The following is a 17,875-nucleotide window of genomic DNA, read 5'->3' on the forward strand; positions in this document are numbered from 1 at the left end:
AGATTGTTGAATGAATTAATTTTCTGCAATATAAATTTACCAATGTATGCCTTTTTTATATAATGCACTTAACTGCATAATTTTTTTTCTTAGAGGAACAAATCAGGAGTGTTTATATGATGAGCTACAGTGTTAGTAATTGTGTTCTTGTTACAATGTCTCTGGCACTCGCTGCTGCCTTGTTGAATACTTAATGCTGCATGATGTAGAAGTTTGCATGAATGTTGACAAGCAAATCACCTAAATTTGCACTGATTTTAATTAGGCAGAATTTGAGTTAGTCAGAGTGGAACAAAATTAACAAATATGAGACTGGCTGGAATTAACAATTAGATACACAGGAGACAAGTAGGAATGTTATGCATGCAGCAAGGACACTTTTTTAGAGAGAACTCAAAATGGAAATTTCGGGTAACAAACAAAGCATGAACAAATATTTGGTACCTATTTTCGATATCTCATGGTATCCAGATACAATTAAAAAGGAAAGCAAAATATAAACTCATTCATAGCAATGGAAGAACACAAGTATAGAGCATTTGCACTTTAATAATATTCACTTTTAAAATTACTTGCACCTGCTACTGTTATACTCTTTGGACTTCCTGAGGCAGAAAACTGGCAGGCCTCAGGACCAAGAAAAAAGAAGATGTTTTACACCAGAATGTTTTATGATTTATGGTATTCAAAATATATTACTGCTTAGAAAGATTCTTCCCCCAGCTTTTAAAGTTTTTTTTTTAACTATGAACAATTAACTTTCTTTGTTATTTTTGTATTTGAAAGTTTATTATTAAAGTTAGTATTTATTTTTCATTTCATTAAATGTTTACCTTGCTGCCATTTCGTTTTCTTGTGCACATTGTCATTTTGTGAGGTCATTGTCAATATGCAACAATCTGTAATTGAGGCCATGATGATTATATCACAAGTGTGTAAAAGTTGGCATCATGGAAACTATCTTCATCCAAGATTGTGGGTAGTAGCAAGAGTGCAGTCTGTTAGTTTATGATCCTTTGGTGCTGAAAACATTAGCATTTCCTCTTAGACTTTGAGTTTGGTTAACATTTAGGCTTTGACATTGGTTTATTTGACTTTCCTGTAGCATTTAGACATTCAATTCATCTCCTTGTCCTTTTATTATAAAAAATTCTTCTCCATTTTTTACTGGCAGAACAGAAAAGTAACAATCATGCATTTTAACCGAATAAATAAACCAAACTCAAAAGCCAGAACAGGCAGGAAACAGATAACAATGCAAAACAAAACAAATGCAATATAAACGAAGCGAATGAAACCCAAACAAGAGGCAAAAATCAGGCAGGAAGTCAAAACCAGGCAAGTCACGAAGATCAGTTAGCAAAAAGAGAGTGTTTTTTTGTGTTTAAAGGATTTATCATCTGGTCAGATAAAGCTTGGTGCAAACGCTGACCTTTTATGCCGTCATGCCGTTGAACTTCAAGTCACGACACCGTAAACCACATCCCCAGAGACGTGACTCTAACAATGGTTACGCAAAATTGCGTCTATTACTTTTTCTGTATTAGGACCCCAAAATTCAGTGCTGATCATGCTACCAACAATTAAAATGACACTAATCAAACAACTTGCAAAATGTTTTAGATTGAATCTACAAGATTGTGAAGGCTTACTTCACAATGCCAGCTGATGTGTGTGCCATGTGATGTAACTTCTGAGTGCCTTGTGTGTCAACAACAAAAAAAGTGTTGACGCAGATAACAAAAATATAATTATCAAAATAAAGCACAAGTCCCAAAACAAAACTAAACTACAAAATTTAAGTAACAATACAAGCTGCATGATCCAAAACCTAGGAAAATAAATATAAGGCCTAAACAACAAAACCAAACAAAACTACAAAATTTCAGTAAACATACATGCTGCATGATCCAAAAACTAGGAAATTAAATATTAGGGCTAAACAAAAATTTAACAAAGGTAACAAGAATCCTAACACCTTCCACCTAATCTCACAAATATGGCTACCTTTCAAACTGCATTGGATTAAGCCACTTAAAATCAATGTATAAATGAGCTTTTCAAAGACAGTTCTTGGATATTATGTATGATATTGGAGTCCATGTTTCTGAATGAACATATATTACAATAACTTTGAAAAAAAGTAACGAGGAAAGGTATTCATATGTAACTTTGCCACGGAGAAGTAGTGTGTTGAAGAAGTAATGAAAAAGAAAAGGAAACATTTTGAAAATAACGTAACATGATTGTCAATGTAATTGTTTATATATATATATATATATATATATATATATATTGTCAGGGATGCCAGGGGCTATGACCCGGCCGGGACGCCAGGAGGGACGGAAGAGGGTCAGAGCCCTGCCTGACCACGTGGGGTTCGCCTTCGGGTTGCTTTGGGAGCCACGGGTCAAGGGCTTGGAAGCCCTTCCCTGTAGGGGCCCGTGGCCACCGCCAGGAGCGCCCAATGCCTTGGGATTTGTTTCCCCAGCACTCCTGCCACACCAGGAAGTGCTGGGGAAGACTGGGCGGTGCCCGGGAGCAGCGGGAGGACAGCCGACACTTCCACCACGCTGGGGCGTGGCCAGAAGATTGCCGGGAACACCTGGGGCTCATCCGGGTCCTCCATAAAAGGGGCCGTCTCCCGTCATTCAGGGCTGGAGTCGGGTGGAAGGAGGCGAAGCAGTGGAGAGTGGAGGCGCCCGAAGAAGGCATTGTGGCCAGGACTTTGTGTTTGAGTGTTTGGGGTATTTGTGCACGTGACTGGGTCTTTGTGACCATTGATTGGGGTCTTGGTGACCTTATCATTATTGTAAATATTCTGTAAATAAACGTGTGGTGGTTTTGACAACAACATGTCCGCCTGTCTGTGCCCGGGTACCGTTCACATCTGGCGTAGTCGGCAGGATGCTCCGCCTGTTTCAAGGCGGAGACCTGTTCTAAAAATATTGTTGTGGGCGGCCCGGTGCAGCAGGGGACCCCACCACGTACGCGGGTGCTGCGTGCACACAGCCCAGCGGTAAAGAACCCACGGACCGCCAGGGGTCCGCAGGAGGGCCGTTATTCCCTGAAGCGGGCGGGCGGCGTGCATTGGAAGAGTGCAGCGGTCTCCCAACGCGCGCCGTTGCTGGAGGCGCCGGGGCGGCATGGCGTCCAGAGAGGCCACGCCGAGGGCGTTTCCTCGGTTTGGCGGGACCTGGGAGGTGAGTTCCCTGCCTATCGGCAGCCGGCCCTTGGGGCGGGCGTGTTTTGTTTTCCAGGCAGGGACCTCCAGGATCCGCGTCAGTGGCGGGCGCATGCTGGTTTGCGGGGCTCCGGCAGCACAGCGGCAGCCGCGAGGGCTGCGAAGAGGAGCGCTGCAGCTCGAGGCGCTGGCAACAGCAAGGCTGCCGGCAAACGCGTCGCCGCCGCAGAAAGGAGCCAAGATGGCGCGGACCGAAGTCCCTCCCCTGACAGGCACGCGATTGGGCGGTGTGTCTTGCGTGCCCGCCGATGACTGTAGAGAGGCGGGACCAGGGAATGTCCATCACGGGCAGGGGGGAGACCCGATTGGGCCGAGGAGAAGGCCCACAGGAAGTGGCGGCGTCGGAGGCCGACAGTCAGGTAGGCTCCGCGTCGGTTAACTTCCTGTCTTTGCCGGCTGCTTTGGCGGAGCTGGAGGCGTCCCTTCAGCCCGCCGGGCAGCGTGTGTTGCAGGTGCTACGTGCCCTCCGGGCTGAGGTGCTGGTACTGGAGAGGAAGGCGCTCGCGGCGCTGAGAACGTTTCGATTGACAACGGGACGGCGCTGGAATCTCCAGCCGAGAGGTACGGCGGAGACGGTGAGTACAGCCGACTCCGTAAAGCATATGGGAGGGTCTGCTGAAAAGGCTGTGAAGACAATGATCAGTTCGAGTAAGCAGCCCTCCGACAGGAGTGCGGCGCCGCGGCTGTATGCGGCGAGGGGAGTCCGTGAGGACGCTGAAGGACACGGGCTGCTAAGTGCCCCGGGTCCTAGCGCCCTCCGCCCCGAGTCGGCTGCGGTCTTGCGCCGCACTATAGGGACGCAGACGGGACAGAGGCGCCTTTTATTCCATAAGGAGTCTCAAACTGTCATGGCGTCCCAGAGTGAACGGAGGAATAAGAGGCTGGGTGCCGATTCCTCCGATATATTCGGACGCAGAGCGGAAAGGGGCTCGTGTTGAGTATACGGAGCCGCATATCGTCAAGGCGTCCGAAAGTAAAGGGAGGATTAAGAGGCTGGGTGCCGATTCCTCCGATAAGGTGAGAGCGTTGCTGGGTGCAGCGTGTGGCTGGCTGCCCTCTGGGAGAGCAGAGGGAATCCCTGAGGCCGGCGGAGAGAGAGCGGGCGGTGCCGGCATTCCATCATCGAGAGGGACACGGAAGCCGCGGAGAGGGTGCCGATCAGGCAAGTGCCGGGTGCGGTTGGAGGAACGCTGCCCGTGCGTGGCACGAGCTGGGTGCTTTGGCAGCGGTTCTGCCCCTGTGTTCTCTTTGTAGGGGCGGACCCCGGCGAGTTGAAGGAACCCGTGGCGGAACAGCCCTCTGATGTCGGGCCGTCTGCAGAAGGATCTCTCTGTCGGTGCGCAGGTGCGCTCGCAGCTGGAGGAGCCAACGGGGGAACGAGTGGCTCAGAACAAAGGCGTGGAGGTCCCGGAGGGGGTGCCTACCGAGGAGGCCCCGGGGTGCCGGTAAAAGGGGGGAGCACAACCTGTGCGAGGCACAGGGATGCACCATGGGTTGGTGCGCAGATTGTGTCTCCGCCCCTGTCCCTGCTAGGAGTGCGGGGCCGGACCCCGGCTATCCTCGAGTGGGACCCGTTTCGGGGCTCTGCTGCCCTCGCGGGACGGGTCGCTCTTACCCACGAGTGGTCTTCGCTGGCTGTGGGGCACTGTCAGGGATGCCAGGGGCTATGACCCGGCGGGGCGCCAGGAGGGACGGAAGAGGGTCAGAGCCCTGCCTGGACCACGTGGGGTTCGCCTTCCGGGTTGCTTTGGGAGCCACGGGTCAAGGGCTTGGAAGCCCTTCCCTGTAGGGGCCCGTGGCCACCGCCAGGAGGCGCCCAATGCCTTGGGGATTTGTTTCCCCAGCACTCCTGCCACACCAGGAAGTGCTGGGGAAGACTGGGCGGTGCCCGGGAGCAGCGGGAGGACAGCCGACACTTCCGCCACGCTGGGGCGTGGCCAGAAGATTGCCGGGAACACCTGGGGCTCATCCGGGTCCTCCATAAAAGGGGCCGTCTCCCGTCATTCAGGGCTGGAGTCGGGTGGAAGGAGGACGAAGCAGTGGAGAGTGGAGGCGGCCCGAAGAAAGGCATTGTGGCCAGGACTTTGTGTTTGAGTGTTTGGGGTATTTGTGCACGTGACTGGGTCTTTGTGACCATTGATTGGGGTCTTGGTGACCTTATCATTATTGTAAATATTCTGTAAATAAACGTGTGGTGGTTTTGACAACAACATGTCCGCCTGTCTGTGCCCGGGTACCGTTCACAATATATATATATATACACACACACACACATATATAAACATATCACATATATAGACATATATATACATATAAACATATACATATATACATACATGTCTACATATATACATATACACATACATACACATATATACATATACATATACACACACATATAAATATATATATATATATATATATATATATATATATATATATATTGTGGAGGATTGCCGGCTTCTTACTCTTGTCCTCACCCCCAGGCTGCCAGGAGGAGCTCTCCAGACTGCATGATCGCGCCCCGAGTTCCAGCAGGTCCTAATGGACTATATAGTGTTTATACACAGTCCTGCTGGATACCTTGGGGGCCACCGGAAGTCGCTGTAGGGGGGCTCAGGGGCTCTTATGTGCCCTATAATCCGGGAGTACGTCACGGTCACGTGACAGGAAGGAACAACGTGCTCCCAGGTTGAAGAAAAGGACTGTTTACCCTGACCCGGAAGGAATAAGGAAATGTGGACTGATTGGGCAGGAACACCTCCAGGTCAGGTTGTATAAAAGGATTGTGGGGAAGCCCTGAGACTGAGCTGAGCTGGGAGGTAGAGGGGCGAAGTGTCTGGGCGAGGAGGAGAGAGTATTATTGTGTTTATTTAGAGTATGAGTAGTGTGGAGGGTGCTTTGTGCACGTTATCATTTAATAAAGAAGTCTTGGACTTTTATCCGGTGTCTAGAGTGATACCTAAGGGTTGAAGAGGTGTACAAGATCTTCATCTGCGACAATATATATATATACCTTTTGGGGTGCAAGCAACTGTTGCTGGGGGTGCCAGAATCCATCGAGGAAGAAAAATGAAAAACATTATTTGTACAAAATCTTAATTTATCTATCCATTCCTAAATAAATGGGCAGGGTATTTCGTATCAGTGCAATACGCTGCTTGTAAAAATGGATGACTTCCGCTCTTACGTGCAAGTCTGCCTGGATATTATGAACTATCGTATCAGTTCAAGTTCTATTTAAATTTTAAATATAAGTAATTTTTATTTAGTCGACAGAAATATCTTTGGTAGGAATGTAAGTTAAATGTAGTCATCATTGCATAAATTTTTCTTCACCATAGAAATTTAAAGATTAAATTTGACTTACATTCCTACCAAAGATATTTCTGTCGACTAAATAGAACCTACTTATATCCAAATAGAACTTGAAAAGATGTATTTTTTCGAATCTGATCGCACATTTTAGATCAACTTGACACGCACTACATCGAGCCCACGTGGTATTGTGCTTTCGCCTGCCTGCCTGGATAAGTCACCCTCGATTCGCCCTTACTTTTTTACCATTCATTTAATCATGGCTAGTCACGAAAAAATTTGATAATGGAATTAGGATTACACTGAGTATGGCTTTACCAAAAGATCTTAAACATACATTGTTCTTCTCTCTCTTGTTAAATGAACCCTAGCCTGGAGGAATCTATACATTTTTTACATTTAATATTTCTCACTTAAAGACTTACCAGTGTTGTTTCCTGTCCTAGTGTGTATATAAACACAGGGAACTCCAGTTTCTGTATTACATCTTGCTTGAAGAAGGGGCCTGAGTTGCCTCGAAAGTTTGCATATTGTAATCTTTTTAATTAGCCAATAAAAGGTGTAATTTTGCTTGACTTTTCTCTGTTTAAACAATTAAAGACAAAGAGGACATATAACATATATCTAAAAGTTTAAAAAAAGTGAGTAAAGTTGATCTTATCTTTTGCTTTAAAAATTATTTCTCAAGAAGTAAAATGAGGCCTCAAGCATACAATGACAGCACTGCTTTCTTTTTTTTAGGAAATTGGGAAATAAGAAATGTGTTTTATTATTGGAAATGGTACCTTCTAAGAGAAATGTGATGTGAATTCATGAAAAAAAGCTTGAAGATTAACAATTAGCTAATGAAAGAAAAATGGAGCAGCAGTCCAGTGTATTAGAAGGTGGATTGTGATGGGCTGTAGGGAAAAAAAATTACAATCGATAAAAACCCTACAGTGTTAATGGAATACCAATCAAGTTGTTCAAAATCATTTAAGACAACTCAGTCAAAGTATTGACGTCAGTGTGTCATACGGAATACTCTGTGACTGCTAGCTGATTGGAACAAATCAATTTATCTGCTGGTACCACAGGAAAGTGACCTTAGAAATCTCGAATTACCATAAAACTTCTCTGATTCCTCACAAATGGACATGGAATGGCAAACACAAGGTGTATTTCTTGAGCCAGGATTGGAAGGGGAACATGTAGATAAATTGTCACATTCAAACCATCATGGAGAAACTGAATGTTTTTGTTTTTTTGTGTCACTGCATTGGTTGATTGTTTTTATCTTAACAAACCATTGAACATGTTCTTTTATTTTAAGTATTTAGATTGATTTGACGTGTCTGTTGCATAGACTACTGAGATAGCTGAAAATAGTTTGCACAGTGGTACACAAATAAAAGAGAGATCTGTGCTTTATTTGTTTGGTACGCATACCAAACATATCAAGAGAATGGCCAGACTGTGCAAAAGAGATTCTGTAATCAAAACTGGTCAAAATGTATCTGCAATGGTAGACAAGAAATAGATGCCACTTTAAAGAGACTGAAAGATAAAGAGAGTTGAAAAAGCATAATTGTAAAGATTTAAATGGAAATGCAAATTCTGCAGGTCACTATTTAGCAGATGTCTGTATTGCCTCAGTTTAAAGCAGCGTAAAGATGGTGCAAAGGAGAAAATGAAATGTTGGGGTACCATCCAGTTGAAACCCCATTTAGCAATGAAAATACTTTAAATTATATATTAAAGTAATATATAAATATATTAAAATTAATGAAAGAAAAAGAACTAAAGACAATATGGCCACATCTGAATATGGAGGCAGTTACATGATCTATCGCTTCTGAGGAGGATGTCAAACCCATTCAGTCGTGGGCCCATAAATCAGCTCCAACTCCTGTTGCCAGCCGTTTTATCTACAGCGTACTTATAGAAAGGGCAGTACATCCCTGGATGTGAAGGTAAGAGACATCTGTCGACCTTTATTGTTATTCAAAACAATGGGGGAAAGTGGAGAAGTGTTGGTAAGCGTGGGGTGGTATTGCTTAACTTAGTGAAGCCCTGAAGGTGTGTGTCTGACACTAGGTCCACTGTACAAGTTACTGCGCCCAAAAGAGAATAAATCACAGTAGAAGTATGGTAAATAATAACTTAATAGTTAAGTTGCCTCTGTTGTTCAGGAATTTTTTTAAACAGAGAGAATAAAAGTAGTTATATAAAAAAAAATAGAAAATATGTGTTAGGTATTTCTAGATGACCAGAAGTACAAATTGCATGGAATTAACACATTCTCCCTATTCCCATATTTTTTTTCTTTTAATGATGTGCATGTTAGATCCACTATAGAGTATAAATTGGTTATGTATGATATCTGATCATGCATTATGTATGATATATATGTATTATATCATTGAGGATGTATTTGTAAGAGGGCTAGTTTCTCATCAGAAATGGTTCCTGCATTGCAATGGATGTTGCGGGGATAGGCTATATTACCCTGCCAACCTATCATGAAAAAGTGGGTTCAGAAAATTGATAATTGGATATTTGAGGATTTAAATTATTAATACTGAAGTATACAATTGTAAACCACTACTTGAACTAAACAAAAAACCATGAATTCCACAAGTAGGTGCATTTCTGAGTGCAGTCAAATCTGACTCTTCATAACTTGATGGACTTCCATTCATGCCAAATCTGTACCTCTGAGTTCATTCGAGTACATGTCATCCCCACAATAATAGTCTACATTCATCTTAGCCTCTCTCTTTTGCTTTAGCTTCTCCAGTAAGTCCAGTCTTTGTACTACGGTATCTGATCAACGTTTACATTTAAACTTCGCTATTAGTTCTTCTAGTCAGAAGTTTGGATGTAATCCATTGAGTATAGACTGATCTGACTTTCTTGTAGTTTAGAAAATGCTTAACAGTTTTCTCCAAGAGCACAGCTTAGTTTTCCAGTGTGTTGACCTTCTGATGATCAATTTTTTATTGTCATATACCTAATAGGAAGATCAAAATTCTCACTACAGAAAGTTTTATTGATAATAGGTGCTTTACCATCACAGAAACTTTTTTCAGGAACCAGGGACTTTTTAAAAATTGAACTTAAGCCATTTGTAGTTCCTGGTAGGCAGTTCCTGGTGCTTTTATTAGCTCCAACTCCAGGGTGTCTACTTTTCATTTAATCAGGAATTGGGCTGATTGTTTAACCCCAAGCAATGACGCCGCTTAACAAATTTGTTAGTAATGTAGTTTGGACTTTGGAGAGTCATCGGTGAAGATGGAGCTCTATATTTGCCCAGTATAACTCTTCATAGCCATCTCCCATACACCACATCAAAGCAATAATCTTCCTGGTGAAGTCACGATCAAACTGTAGTAATAATGTGGTGGCTTGTTAAATCCTGATTGTGCCACACTTCACACTACATTGCAATTTTTTGCATGTCATAAATTTTGAAGTAAGGTTACAGTTTCTGTTTTGCGCTTGGAATGCAACATGCAAAAGTGGCCAGGCACCACAAGTGGCCCAGGGCCTTTATCATACAAGAACTCATTGGTTTTCTGAAAATGAAGTTCCTGCAGTCAGAAAGAACCTAATATGATATCTTTACATTTTTTTTTTTTTTTAATATTTTATACTTCTTTAATGCAAGTGTTTTTTATTAATCTCTTTATAAACCTTAGAGCTCACAAAAATGGTCTATGTTATTGCCTTTACTTTTTCCCCATTTATTTGGAGTGGATTGACATAGTTGTTGACATAAAATGATATATCTGAATAATATCAGAAGCTATCAACGATAATGAATGCAATGCAATATTCTGTTCTGCTTTTCTTGAAATTTGTAATTCAGTCATTCATCTACTATTATAGGGTAGAGTTGACGGCAATCTTTAGAGTATGTTAATAAAATTCAAAAACTGGATGTAAATGTCTCCTTTTTAAAGGAAAAATAAGGCTTCATGGTTTAGTGTAAACTAATTTTTTTTTGTATGCACTCCTGAATAAGTTTTTAAAGATTTCGTTTTTTTTAGATTGGAATAAGAATGGCTGTAATTATAAATGCTGTTTTACATATATTTGTAGCATGCTAATGCCAACCTACCTTTATATAAACAGAATAAGCATCCATTTGGCTAATGATGAAGCTAATAAGGCACACTGTATTATGCTGTGCACGCTTTAGTTTCATTGCCTTTCTTTGTCTGCAGCATAGCTTTTGCTTTTTTAAAGCAAGCCAAAGCTCTGTCTTGGGGGCTGATCCAAGAAACAGATAATGAGCTGAATATCAGCGAAGAGAAAAGGAGAAAAAGATGTATTATTCCTTCACTTTCAAGCTAAACAAAATCATTGAGATGCCAGGGTCGTTAACCACCCCTTTGTTGTCATGGAAATGACCTTTGGGGCTTTATTGCCGTTAATGCATGAGTGACTATGTGTACCATTCTATGCATGCAAGAGGTCGTGATTTTGGTGGCTTATATAAGACTGGACTGAGGAGTTGGCATTTGAAAAAAGGGCACTAATGGCCCACAACATGAACACTGCTAGCTGGCGTGAACTTCTGTTGTTCTACAGCGACATCTCATTTACAAATGTTTAATTGCTGGTCTTCTCCGATTGATTTCCATCCGTCAATTAAACAAATATGTGTACAAGCTTTTGTTTGAATTAATTACATTATAAATTGGTGCTCAGGGAAATTACATTAATTGCATGTGGTGCAAGTAGTCAGCTTGATAGGTCTAAAAGATCTTCTTGCTTCTTTGGCGATCAAAAGCAATTACTGACAAACAAGTACGGCACTTGTCTGTCTTTGGAATAACTGGCTTTTACAGTTATTTGTATCTTTGGAATTTTTTAAAGTGTTGAGTAGCATATCCACAATAATATCGTAGTAATTGTTTTAAATGTTGACAGTAATTAAAGTATATTATGCTGTAAAGATAAAAGTTTATGTGAAATAAGTTGCATGAGAACTTTAAAAGCCCTTGGAATTCAGTTGTCCAACAGTATACCCATTCATTTTTGAACAGGCATTATCCCACAGAGATGCAGACGACCCAGAGCAATAGGTATAAAACAGGAGTGAACCATAAACAGACAAGTCCTCTGGGAAAGAGTACATGAGAAATCTGCTCAACTGATATTTATAATGCACAGGATGTGGATTTTGATTAAGGGTAGGATTTTCCCAGAATGTACAATTTAACTCTTATAAAGAATGTCAGATCATATCATCCAGTCCATGCTGGTCTGGAAGGAAGTTCCTGCATTCCCTTCTTTTTTTTTGTTGCAGAACTACCCAATACTTTGACTCAGTTTTGTTTCAGTTGTTGTGCTAATGATGCAGTATGTATTCCTGTTTAAGAGAATTACATAACTGGCAGGTGTATCTTCAGGGAAAAAGTTTTTGGAATGGGTGTCAGATCTTTTCATGAAAGCATTTTTTTTGGTTAATTTTACATCTGTTGTGGAAATATTATAAATATAAAATGTATGCAGTTTACTCCATGCTTCCAAGAAAATATGCTGTACAGACTGAACCAATAGTTAATGTGCATATTTAATAATGGGTGCATAAAGAGAACTGCCAAATGCATCCTAAAACATGTCAGTAACAAGATCATTATCAGTGGTCTTTTAAATGTCTTTATTACCATGGGACTGAGACTTGTTACTTAAGGACTGACTTCATTCATTTAAATATCTAATTTTATTGACATCTGCGGTGGGCTGGCGCCCTGCCTGGGGTTTGTTTCCTGCCTTGTGCCCTGTGTTGGCTGGGATTGGCTACAGGAGACCCCGTGACCCTGTAGTTAGGATATAGTGGGTTGGATAATGGATGGATTTTATTGACATGAAGTAATAAAGCATACAATATAATGTGCCAAACAGCACACTGTGCCTCAGTTGGCACTTAAACCTTGTAGTGTTTAGGCCCCACGTAGAAGAAATAACCAAGTACTGTAGTGTAGAGTAGAACTTTATGGAACTTCGAATTTCCATGCAATGTCATTTTGGACAATCTAAGTGAACAGTGATGAGCTTGTTGTTTTGAATAGCCTGTTGTCATCAACATTTTTATAATGTCCTAATGTTTTGATTTTCTCCTGAGTCAACCTTTTTTTCTAGGTCACATATTCTTCTTGTGCATATGTGTGTTTCCTTCAGGAGTTCCACTTCTACTGTCCAAAGACGTGTGAATATTTCAAATAGTTTTTATGATTGTGTACAGAGAGATACTTATATGATAAATGTAGTAAGTAGACCATTTTGCTCTTAGAAGACAATCACCAGGGGCCTCATGTATAACGCCGTGCGTAGAATTCGCACTATAAGCACAAAAGCCGAAATGTGCTTACACACAGAAAAATCCAGATGCAGGAATCTGTGCTCACTCCAACTTCCACGTTCTTCCGCTACATAAATCCCGATAAGCATGAAAAGTAACGCTCGTGCGCGCGCTTTATGTAACGCCCCAACTCCTCCCAGAATTACGTCTCTTTAAATATGCAAATCAATATAAATTGCCCTTAAGCTCAGCCTTCTGTGAAAAGACAATGAGAAAAGCATGAGGGAAAATATAAGAATTTCAGCGAATACCAAGTGGAGGCAAAGGAAAAACATACTATTTGTTCAAATAAACCGTCGTATAATCAACAAAAGGAAGTTGATTGAGTGACATAGCGTGTTGGAGAATCTTGAAAGCTCACATTCACAAAATTGCACAGTGCCGGAAATAAAAAAGAAGTCACATATCAAAGTCACCGTGAAAAGCCGAGTTGTAAGCCCACTGTCTGAGTGTCATATGAAAGCTTATTAGGGTACAGAGAAAAAAGCCACACGGTGGGGAAAAAGCACGAAATGTCAACTTCAATCTCGACATTTCCACTTCAATCACGTAGTTTATTTTGTCATTAAAGTAGAACATCATAAACTTCATCTTAAAATCGTTTAATTAACCAGTTTCTCAAATCACATCGTAATTAAAGTAGCACATTAAATGCTTTGTTTTGTATTTGATCTTCTATGTGCTTTATGTGTGTGAATCAGTACTTGCTTCTTAAACCGGCTCTCTTCCTCCGACAGGACACAGAATCCATTACATTCGTGATATTACAGCTCTCTGAATAACTAAAATACTAAGATGTATACGTGATATCATTTTTATGATGATAGGAGTTAAAGAACGTTATTAAACATGAGTTTCACTGCGCAGTGATTGTGTGCGACCTTCGATGAAATAATTTATTGCAGCAGTACTAATGGACGGCTCTAGGCTTGTGGTGGCACTGGGCAGAGGAAGAATCGGTGGCTCCTTCGCCCGCCAATGTCAGTAAGGTAGCTTATGCACGGTGGATGGCCACGTCCGTTGCAGACACTGCATAGCCGCCTCGTGCTCATGACACAAGCATTTAACTTTTGCCAAAATTTGTCGCTGTGTTGTTATTTTCTCTTTCTGTTTTATTTTCAATATACAGTATATTGGCGTAGCCACCACTGCAGTCCTTGCTTTTCTTTCCCCAAATACCCAATCACCACACAATCAGCTCTGTAATAGAAGTTAAGCCATCTGTAAGCTTAGCGCTGATTCTTCAAAATGTTTAAGGAATATTGAAATATCTTCGTAGTACATGTTTAATTATTCTATCTTTCACGACACTCCCAGTGAAGAATATAGATTATTTAAATGAAGTTAAAGTTTTATCTGTATAATATAATAAACATATTTTGCTGCATTTCACCTTAAAAATTATATCGTCACCATATGTAAATACGCGCTTTATAAAGTGGCTCAGGTTGTGCGATATTATAACTTTAGTGTAAGTTTACAGTGAGGTGATTGTACTTATAAGTACAAACAGTTCTACAAGGTGCAATTGATTGAGTGCATTTATAGTTCTTGGGATGAAACTGTTTCTGAACCGCGAGGTCAGGAAAGGCTTTGAAACGTTTTGCCGTGGCTGAGGCAGCGTGTTCTTGAAGCTGTATACCGATAATTCTCTTTCCGATCAGCTGCTGCTGTGATTCACACTCAGATACAGTGATATAAATACTCAGAGTGGTGCAGTGAGAGTAATATGGAAAAAAGATGATCCGCTGTGGCAACTCCTAACGGGAGGAGCTGAAAGAAGATGAAGAAAAAGAAGAAGGTGCAGTGAGAGTAACAACGCTAAAGCAGTCATGGTATTTGGAATACTATGGCTATTGCCTGGACCATTATATTGTTACAAGTTAATTACAATCAGATGTGTTACACTAATAAACAATATGCGGTTAGTTTCAGTGTATTTATAAATAAATATAAATATTTATATAAATATATAGCCGCGTCAGGAAAATAAGGTGTAACCACACAGGAACAGTAGCATTGCTTTGACGCTGGGTGCCGCCAGTCTGCAAAACCGAGCGGAGAACTTGCGTACGACAAGGTATGAGGTATGGTGGAAAAGTGCGTGGCATTACGCCAAGTGTAGGTTTTATACATCGCGATTTGAGCGTGGAAAAGTTCTTACGCAACATTTCTGTGTGTACTCACCGTTTATACATGAGGCCCCAGGTCACTGGCCACTGTAAGAGCATAAAATGTATGAACACAAATTCGGGGACTTATGATATAATCACTTGTATCATGAGATAAATGTATATAATAAGCAAGAATAGTTACATCATATATTCAAACTATTTAAAATGTTTGCTGCATTTCAAATGTTTAAGGTCTAAATATTCTCGATTGTAATAGAAATTTGTAATTTTTCACCAAATGATAGAGGTCCATAGATGGTTAGATTACTAGTAGCGGAACAAAAATGAAAAATGATATACTCGTAATCAATGACCTTGAAATAATCTCAAAGATATGATTATGTTTGAAATTTGTAATTTTTAACCCGAGTGGCTCTTAGGTGGCTAGGACCACCAGTAAAAAATCAAATATAAAAAATATGATGATATTTGTGATCAGAAACCTTGAAATAACATAATCTACATCCTATTTCGGTGTAATTTCCCATATAAAGTATGGTTTACAAATAGCCAAACAATTAAGTTTTTTCAGGTCTAGAGGAACAAAAATAGGGGGAAACCCCAAATATCTTAACATCTTGCATAACTAGACACCATGACAAGGTGAATGGTATACTTTATGTAAGTCAGTGAGTCAGGAGATGCCAGGCTAATAAAACTGATTGTGATTTCAAAGCATTTGTAAGTAATTCTTATGAACACAAAATGTGACTTGGTGCCAAATTTCATCCTTTTAAGTAAAAGACATTATCTTCTTTCGGTGCAGTTTATTTGTGACCCATCTGACTTTCTTCATCTCTTTAAGTTTCCTTTCTTCTCAGCTGGCACATCTAGCTCTAATGTTCCATTAGCTGACTTAACTTTTATGCAGACCTCAGTTGCTTTGACTGCAGATCATTAAAACCACAGTTGCTCCATCTCAATATGCTGATGGCTTCAGCTACACTCCATGCCTGCTTTAAGACAGCCACTATTGTTCTAGTGAAATTCAAATCTGGAGCCAGGTGTCCAACTGACGACTGGCTTGTGGTACTCTTATCAGCTGATTATGGCCCCTGTCATGTCCAGCCTACTAGACACACTAGTCCTGAAAAAATTTCAACCATGTGAACAGGCTGATGGAAGACACAATTTCCAAAGTCATTCATTTAGTTATTCAGATACCTGACTGCAGTTTTCCTTGATTTAAAAAAAAAGTGCTGCTTCTTACTTCTTTTCAATAAAAATAGTTTCTTAAATAATTCAGTTAGAGTTTTTAAAATGATGAACATTCATACGAAAACAACCAACGGCTATAATCTGTTTTCGTAGATGCAGGGAAAAACAAAAGTTATTTTATCTCATATCGTTCAGTTTCTTCTCCCGTCCAATTCTGGCTTATACTTTACCTCTGAAAGCATGTACTTTGCTACTTCATTTCAGTTGTACACTCCCTTTCTTGGATTAAAAAAAAAAAAATGAGCCTGAGTATGTGTCTAGTCTCCGACATGCAAAAAGTGGGCCTCTTTATTTATGACCCCTGGTAAGAAATTCCTTTCTCTGCTTCACACAGAGAATGAAAAAGTTCTCATCTGTAAAAGAGATCAATAAAGTTCAGTGCTTAAAGTCCAGCCCCCCCAACACACAACAATACGTGCTGTATTACACACAGCCATGTAAAGTAACACAAGAATGACAAGATCCAGAAAGCATTCTTATTCATTAAAAGTGGGAACCTGCTCAATTAATTTTTGAAATCAAGATTATATAATCAAATTTTACAGGAATTCAGTCATATTATAATTTAATTGAAATATAATCTTAACTATGATTTGAGATTTACTGAATTAGTATAGATCCTATATGCTAAAATACATTGTAGAGTTGTACTTTTTACAGTGGCAAAGTGCACATATTACTTTTAAATGGTATAAAACCCTAAATCAAAACACAATTAAGTGAGAAGGATTTATAGCCAAGCATCCTTTATAAACAGACAATCTTAAAGACGTCTGTGAAGAACAAGTTATGGAGGTGACGTTTGATTAGATACATTTATTTTATACTGCATCCTTCATTGTCTTCTTTATCACAAAATGTTTTCCAAATTATTTAGGACAGTATCTAGAATGGAGTAAATGCAGTATTTGGAGACATATTGAACAAATGGGCTAAAGTTGGTTACAATTCTTGAATTTCAAGTAATTTAACTCTGAACTGGCTTGCACAGACAAGAATGGTCTATTATTTGGGGCTCGATATAAAGATAGATTACATGACACATTACAACTGAAAAGGTTATTTAAAACCATACTGTGTTAAAATAATACCTTCTCCACAAAAATCAACTAGATTAGATTAGATTAGGTAGACTTTATTAATCCAATAGGGAAATTCAGATGTACACAGCAGCAGAAACAGAAAAAAGCAAGGATACAGCTTCTCAGGACAATTAATGCAGCCAATCAATCAATAAGAAAATGAATAAATAAAATAAACCTAATGAGTATATCAGGTGGAAACACTGAATTGCATGATAGTCATGGACAGAAAAGACCCCCAGAGATGCTTCTTAGCACACCGTGGTGCAGTAAGCCTGCAGCTAAAAGCTCTCCAAGACAGCGTCTCCTGGAGGGGATGTTTCATGCAATTTTGCAATCATCCCCTTTTCCACAACAGTTTCCAATGTTTCCCGGGGTTGTTTCAGTGATGAAGCAGGCTTTCCTGATAAGTTTGTTCAGGCATTTGCAAATTTTGAGCTCAGGTTGCTTCCCCAGGAGACTGTAGCACAGAACACCACACTGGCTA

Source organism: Polypterus senegalus, chromosome 1 (genome assembly GCF_016835505.1).
Source record: "Polypterus senegalus isolate Bchr_013 chromosome 1, ASM1683550v1, whole genome shotgun sequence".
NCBI lineage: Eukaryota > Metazoa > Chordata > Cladistia > Polypteriformes > Polypteridae > Polypterus > Polypterus senegalus.